This window comes from Sphaerodactylus townsendi, linkage group LG17, assembly GCF_021028975.2.
Source record: "Sphaerodactylus townsendi isolate TG3544 linkage group LG17, MPM_Stown_v2.3, whole genome shotgun sequence".
Taxonomy (NCBI): domain Eukaryota; kingdom Metazoa; phylum Chordata; class Lepidosauria; order Squamata; family Sphaerodactylidae; genus Sphaerodactylus; species Sphaerodactylus townsendi.
The window spans coordinates 4,048,540-4,055,983 of record NC_059441.1 but is presented as its reverse complement, the minus strand read 5'-3'; the positions used below and the strand labels follow the sequence as shown (position 1 = coordinate 4,055,983).

General features: G+C 45.4%; 1 non-coding gene across 1 annotated transcript; it reads left to right on the top strand.

The window, feature by feature from the left end:
• The first annotated feature begins 6,878 nt into the window (after nt 1-6,878).
• On the top strand, nt 6,879-7,042 carry LOC125424779. The gene has a single exon (XR_007243281.1). It is a non-coding gene; the product is annotated as a U1 spliceosomal RNA (small nuclear RNA).
• Nucleotides 7,043-7,444: the final 402 nt, after the last annotated feature.

The following is a 7,444-nucleotide window of genomic DNA, read 5'->3' as shown; positions in this document are numbered from 1 at the left end:
CGTTTCTCTTTGCAAATGCTGGATAAGGGAAGCTCTTCCGGATGAAGAATATTGCAGACACAGGGTCCATCTAGCCCAGTGGTTCCCAAACTTATTTGGCCTACCGCCCCCTTTCCAGAAAAAAATATTACTTAGCGCCCCCCCCGTAAAAAACAAACTAAAATAGATACTAATGAAATAAATAAACATGATATGATTAATTGTAAAGCGCCTATCATTATTACAAAATAAATAAATAATACCCACCAATTATAGTCGCACTATTTGTTAGTTAACTTTAACTTGTCACAATATCACAACAATCTAACTTAGAGTTATATTACGCGTAATAATTACGGGAAATCTCCTGATTCATAGCATGCTCCAAAATCTGCTGGTAGTACAGTAACCAGTACTACCGCTGCCATTCCAGGCTTTGGCCTTGCGATCGACCAATCGCACGAGTGGCAGTTGCCCGCAGCAATGCTCGCAGTGCTCTCGTGTTTTGGAACGGCAATTCAGTGGCACCACACGAACAGTAGCAGTGCGTGATTGCACATACCTCAATGCAAGTGACGGAGTTTGCGGGAACCGAGCCAACGTCCAGTACGTTGTTCAAAGAAAAATTAAGCCTTATGAGCGGAATACATAAATCAATTTTTTGAAATCTTCTCTTCTTTCTTTTATGCTTTCCCTGCCCCCTTACAGTTATTCATCGCCCCCCAAATGCACCTGTGGCCATCACCGCCCCCCCTGGATCGCTGCAGCACCCACCAGGGGGCGGTAGCGCCCACTTTGGGAATCACTGATCTAGCCCCTATCCCATTTCCAACAGGGGCCAGTCGGAAGCTCACGGCTGAGGTGTGGAGGGCAAATGCTCCCTTGCTGCTGCCTCCCTGACAACAGGTACGCAGAGGTATACTGCCTGTGCACATAGGAGCCAGGAACTGAAGGACTCTCTCCTCCATGAACGTGTCGGATTTCCCCTGAAAGCCTTCTAAAACATGGCCATCACTGCCTCCCCTAGCTCAGGGGGCTGCAACCTGCGGCTCTCCAGATGTTCACGGACCGCCACTCCCATCAGCCCCTGTCAGTGTAACCTCAGCTTGTGGGTTCTGTGGGGCAGAACTTGGAATGAGTTTGCAACAATTTTTAAAAACAAAATGGTTTACTTTCTTAACAAATAACAAATCATCAACATTTAACATCACATTTCAAGGTCCTGTTCAGGCTGCATTTTCAAGTCCTTATATTTACAGTCTACCGATACTGCCAAGTCCAATTCTTCTTTGCAAGTCGGTTGGCTCCTGAAGACTCTAAGGGCTTGATGAACAGGATTCCACATGATGAAGGTTTCCAGGAGAACTCTCACCCATTACAACCACAAAAAGAAACCCTGAAACAATAAACACCAACATTTACAACATAGCAAAAACAAACAACTACCTTCCCAGTAGTTCCCAACAACATTGCAGTTACCTTAACAAGGTGTTCAGGGCTTATACAACCAAGGTCCGAGCCTGGTAGCCTTGTCTCCTAACTATAAGCTCTGCAGTTTTCTGCTGCTCCAAGTCTCCACCCCTCTCTGGGTCAACCCATTCTGAGCATGGGGGTTACACCAGCATGGCCAATTGGGGCTCATGGGAATTGTAGTCCATGAACATCTGGAGAGCCGCAGGTTGCAGACCCCTGCCTTAAGGTATTTGCCCAATCACTCTCTGAAGGCAGTTAGGGATGCCAACTCTGACTTGGGAAATTCAAGGAGAACGGGGCTGGAGGCTGGGGGTTGGAAAAGGGAGAAGAAGAGGAGGAGGGGGCTTTTATGCCCCCTTTTTCTTTACCATTGAGGAGTCTCAAGCAGCTCAAGAACTCCTTCCCTTCCCCTCCCTACAGCAGGTGTAACCCCCATGCTCAGAATGGGTTGACCCAGAAAGGGGTCATGGAGACTCAAAGCAGCAGAAGGCTGCAGAGCTCATGTAGTTTGGAGGAGACGAGACTACCAGACTCGGACCTTGATTGGTATAAGCCCATGGTGGTGAACCTTTGGCACTCCAGATGTTAGGGACTACAATTCCCATCAGCCCCTGCCAGCATGGCCAATTGGCAGCATGGCCAATTGGCCTGGCTGGCAGGGACTGATGGGAATTGTAGTCCATAACATCTGGAGTGCCAAAGGTTCGCCACCACTGGTATAAGCCCTTAACACCTTGTTAAGGGTTTTTTATGTTTGTAATGGGTGAGAGTTCTCCTGGAAACCTTCATCATGTTGAATCCTGTTCACCAAGCCCTTGGAGTCTTCAGGAGCCAACCCACTTGCAAAGAAGAATTGGACTTGGCAGTATCGGTAGACTGTAAATATAAGGACTTGAAATGAAACCTGAATAGGTCCTTGAAGTGTGATGTTAAATGTTGATGTTTAATGTTGTATGTTAAGAAAGTAAACCATTTTGTTTTGTTTTTAATTTGTTGTTGCAAACTCATTCCAAGTTCTGCCCCACAGAACCCACAGATAGAGGTTACACAGGCACCTTGTGAAGGAGGCGGGGCTGAGCGAGTGAGAAGAGAACTGTCATTAGATCTTAAAGTGTAAAGACTAGACACTGTGCTCCTGAGCCAGAGGGACAGTTTGACCTCCCTGGAAGGACAGCACAAGGTTGCGGAAGAGGGAAGTTGCGCTCTGTGGCCTTCAGGCGGCCTCTGGGAAGAGAGGTGGGCAGGAAAGATTTCCAAATAGGTTGCTATTTTTTTTTTTTGGCAGCAGAAACATTAACTTTACTAACTTTATTTCAGTTTCTTTTTTTAAAATTTTTTGTTATTGTATCATTTGAATATTACATTTTATATTGATGCGTTTCTTCATTTGTTTTCAAACAATACATTTTCCCCTTTTTTCCCCTCCCCCCCTATATTTTTCATAGTTTTGTTAAACAAACAGCAGTAAGTTCATTCTTTGTCGTCTTCTCTCCCATTTCTCCTCATTGACTCCGGCTTCTTTCAACCAGTCCTCGTATATGGTCCATATCTTCATGATTTCGCTCTGTTTATCTTGCCACAGTTTATTCTTTGTTATTATGTCGAAAATGTCCAGTGTCACTTGTTCCCAGATGTATTCCAACCATTTCTGGATTGTCCATTTTTTTCTTTTCTTTCCAGCCTAAAGCTAATGTTTGCATGTGCTGCTTTGATCATTATTTTATACATATAGCTTCCAAATAGGTTGCTAGAGCCAGTGTGATGTAGTGGATAAGAGCAACGGACTCTAATCCGGCGAACCGGGTTCTTTATCCGCTCTTCCCCATGAGGCCTGCTGGGTGACCTTGGGCTACTCACAGTTCTCTCAGAACTCTCTCAGCCCCATCTACATCACAAGAGGTCTGTTGTGGGGAGAGGAAAGGAAGAAATTTGTAAGCCCCTTTGAAATTCCTCAAAGGTAGAGGAAAGCAAGGTATAAATGCAAACTCCTCCTCCTCTTCTTCTTCCTCCTCCTCCTCCTCTTCCTCCTCCTCCTCCAAGGAAGGGGTCTGAGAAACAGCCAATTTAACCCCTCGCCTCATTGGAAAAAAGGAAAGCATTTATCTAATGGCATTCTTTGACCCAAACCTTTCTCATTATTGCTACGAAGAAAATGTATGATCAATATTCAGAAAAATGGAAATTGTGGTTCCAATATGTTACTCGAAAATATGACAAGTTAACTTTACCAACCAGATTTTAACTAAATATAAGCAATTAAACTAACTATATATATGTTAAGTGATAATATTAGAAGTTAAGACAAGGGTTAAAAGCTTTGAAAAACTAACATATACTAACAATTCTCTCTCTCTTTTTATTCTATGTTTACTTGCAGAGATGGTGTAGCTACAATTCAAAGAAAGAGAACATTAACCACCTGATTTTAAATACGACGTAAACATAGTGTTAAGGATTTGATTGAACTTGACATAATAACGTTTGGAATTATTATATAAACATTTTTTTTTAATAAGGGGGATAAGCTGTTGGGGAAGTCACGAGGGAGGGGGAGATAGGTGCAGGGGGTAGATGAGGGTAGGAGGGGGGGAAGTATCTGTACACCCTGCAGAAAGATGTGTTTTAAAGTTTTGTACTTTGTTCCTCCCATCAATTCAGCATCCTTAAGGTAAGTCTGTATGTATTCCATGATAAGTCCAAAATTGTGCACAGACAGAAGTCCAAATTCTTTTAAATTGGTATTTACAACCAATGAAATATATAAAAAATATGAACAATGATATAAACTCATGTATATAAACTCATAAATATACGTATTTGAAATATTAGTTATAGCCAGAGTGCAACAGTAGTGGTAGTACTTTGTTCCTCGACAATAACGTTACAGGAGAGGGGACAGTTTAATGGGAAATAGATGATTTATAAACGTGATGATATAGAAGTTAAGGATACGGTACGATAAACGTTTCAGCCCTAATATACTGTACACCTCTCCTTAAGAAAAAGAGAGGAACCTTTGAATGTTTGTATTTTTTCTTGTTATTATGATATTCTTCTATATAACTTTCTCCTCCATATACGATAATACGTAAACTATGTAAGAAGGAATGTTTTTATTTTGATTGAAAACTAATACAAATATTTTTAAAAAGAAAAGAAAATGGCCTCCGTGTTGCTCAAATACTTTCCAAACATGACCTCTGAGAGACAGACATGCTGATGGCAGAGAAAAAAATGGAGGGGGGGGGGCACAAAAACCTTGGCTCAAGTCCTTTGCGTAATTAATGGTCCCGTTCCCAGGGAGAGACAATGATGGATCCCTCCGTGTGCCAGGCTGCGCGGCTGGGCCTAATTCGGCGCTTGTCATCGGCACTTTGGGCTGTATCAACAAGGCCCCCAGACTAATGAGCTAAGCTCCAACTGCAAATGACCTCATGCCGGGTTGGAGACCAGCTGGAAAGCTCCTGTAGGCGCTCTTGACAGCCTCAGTTTGGACACGGCACGTTTCTCTCATTTGAGAAATACCTGGAGAGTTGGGGGTGGAGTCTACGGACGATGAGGTTTGGGGAGGGGACAGAAAACAAAAAAAACACGGGGTGGGGTACGGGTAGGGGTCTCAACGGGGTATGTTGCTGTAACCTCAGCTTGTGGGTTCTGTGGGGCAGAACTTGGAATGAGTTTGCAACAACACATTTTTAAAAAAACAAAATGGTTTACTTTCTTAACATATAACATATAACATCAACATTTAACATCACACTTCAAGGTCCTGTTCAGGTTGCATTTTCGAGTCCTTATATTTACAGTCTACTGATACTGCCAGGTCCAATTCTTCTTTGCAAGTGGGTTGGCTCCTGAAGACTCCAAGGGCTTGGTGAACAGGATTCAACATGATGAAGGTTTCCAGGAGAACTCTCACCCATTACAAACACAAAAAAGAAACCCTTAACAAGGTGTGAAGGGCTTATACAACCAAGGTCCGAGTCTGGTAGCCTTGTCTCCTCCAAACTACATGAGCTCTGCAGCCTTCTGCTGCTTTGAGTCTCCACCCCTTTCTGGGTCAACCCATTCTGAGCATGGGGGTTACATTGCCATAGACTCCATATTCCAAAGCTGCCATTGTTTCCCTTGGTATACTGTTGTCTGGAGATCAATTGGGATTCTGGGAGATCTCCAGCCCAGGCCTGGAGGTTGGCAACCTTTACTTTCAAGATGCTCACACGGCCTAGCAAGCCTGCGTGGAGATGGAAGTCTGGCAACCAGAGGGCTTCTAAAGGTCGATTCCACACAACACGACTTCCCCATCAGGCCGTTGTTCATTATCGTCCATGCATTGGCCCGCCACGCAGGGAGGGAGCACAGGCATGAATAAGAAGAGTTGGATTTATATCCCCCTTTCTCTCCTATAAGGAGACTCAAAGGGGCTGACAATCTCCTCTCCCTCCCCCCCTCACAACAAACACCCTGTGAGGTAGGTGGGGCTGAGAGAGCTCTGAAGAACTGTGACTAGCTCAAGGTCACCCAGCTGGGGTGTGTGGGAGTGCTCAAGCTAATCTAGTTCACCAGATAAGCCTCCACAGCTCAGGCAGCAGAGCCGGGAATCAAAGGTGGTTAAGATTAGATACACGAGCTCTTAACCTCCTATGCCACTGCTGCTCTATTTTCTGTTTCCTTGGTATTAATTTGCATCTCTCCAACATAGAACGTCGCCAGCCTGCAGCAGAGACTAGTCCCTAAAACAAAACACGCAAGCTGTATCCCAAACACGTTAAGCAGCTATTTTTTTAAAGTGATGATTGCGTGACTAAAACCCCGCAATGCGCTGCCTGCAAATAAACATTTTAGTAACTTAAGTATTAACACAAACCTATTTTAAACTTCGGCTTAATTGTCTAAACTATGGGCAACTGTTTACGTTCTGCTGCCAGCTTTCCGAGTCTGAAAGAGAACAACACAACAGTTGTAAACTTTGGCACAACAACAACAAACAAAGAACCTTTATTGGTATAACAACACAAGTCAAACTTTGGCACAGTAGCATTGGGATGCGAAGCCTTTCATTCGCTTCAGCTCAGCTGGGATGCCCAGAGAGAAAGCCCCGTCTGCAACCAATCGGCCATGCTGGCAGGGGCTGATGGGAATTGTGGTCCATGAACATCTGGAGAGCCGCAGGTTGCAGATCCCTGCAAGGAGGCGGGGCCTATGCAGATAAAGTGCCGCAGGGCATTGTGGGGAAGCGGGGTGCGCCGCAGCGGTCCGAGCTTTGTGTGGGGTTAGTTCGCCCAGGTCGCTCGCTCTTTGCTGTCAGCAGGTGCCCCGCTATCCTGAGGTGGGGGCGGTGTGAAGGAAAGCAGCGGCCCGTCAGCCTCCGTGGCTTGCAAAGTAGTCGGCCGTGCTGGCTAACGGTGCTCGGGGGCAGGCAAAGCATACTTACCTGGCAGGGGAGACACCTTGATCACGAAGGAGGTTTTCCCAGGGCGAGGCTCACCCATTGCACTGCGGGTGTGCTGACCCCTGCGATTTCCCCAAATGCGGGAAACTCGACTGCATAATTTGTGGTAGTGGGGGACTGCGTGCGCGCTTTCCCCTGGTTGGACAGTCAAAAAAGTAGATTTCAGCCTTGCTTCTTCTACTTGAGTTTCAGTTCTTGGGGTTTTCCCTTTTTCCCCAGTCGGGGCCTTTTTTGAGGTGGGGATGGGGCCCCCTCACACCCTGTAGCAGCTATGCCTACGGTGCACATACCATCTCTCCTTGATCAGCAGTTGTGCTTCCAAAACAACTTTTTCATGCATGAAGCCACTTCCAAGAGGGCCAGTGTGGTTAAGAGTTGAAAAATCTGGCTGCGTGAACCAGGTGTATTTTCCCCACTCCTACACATGAAGCCTGCTGGGTGACCTTGGGCTAGTCACAGGTTCCCTCACAACTCTCCAAGCCCCGCCCACCTCACAAGGTGTCTGTTGTAAGCCGCTTGGGGACTCCTTAAAAGTAGAGA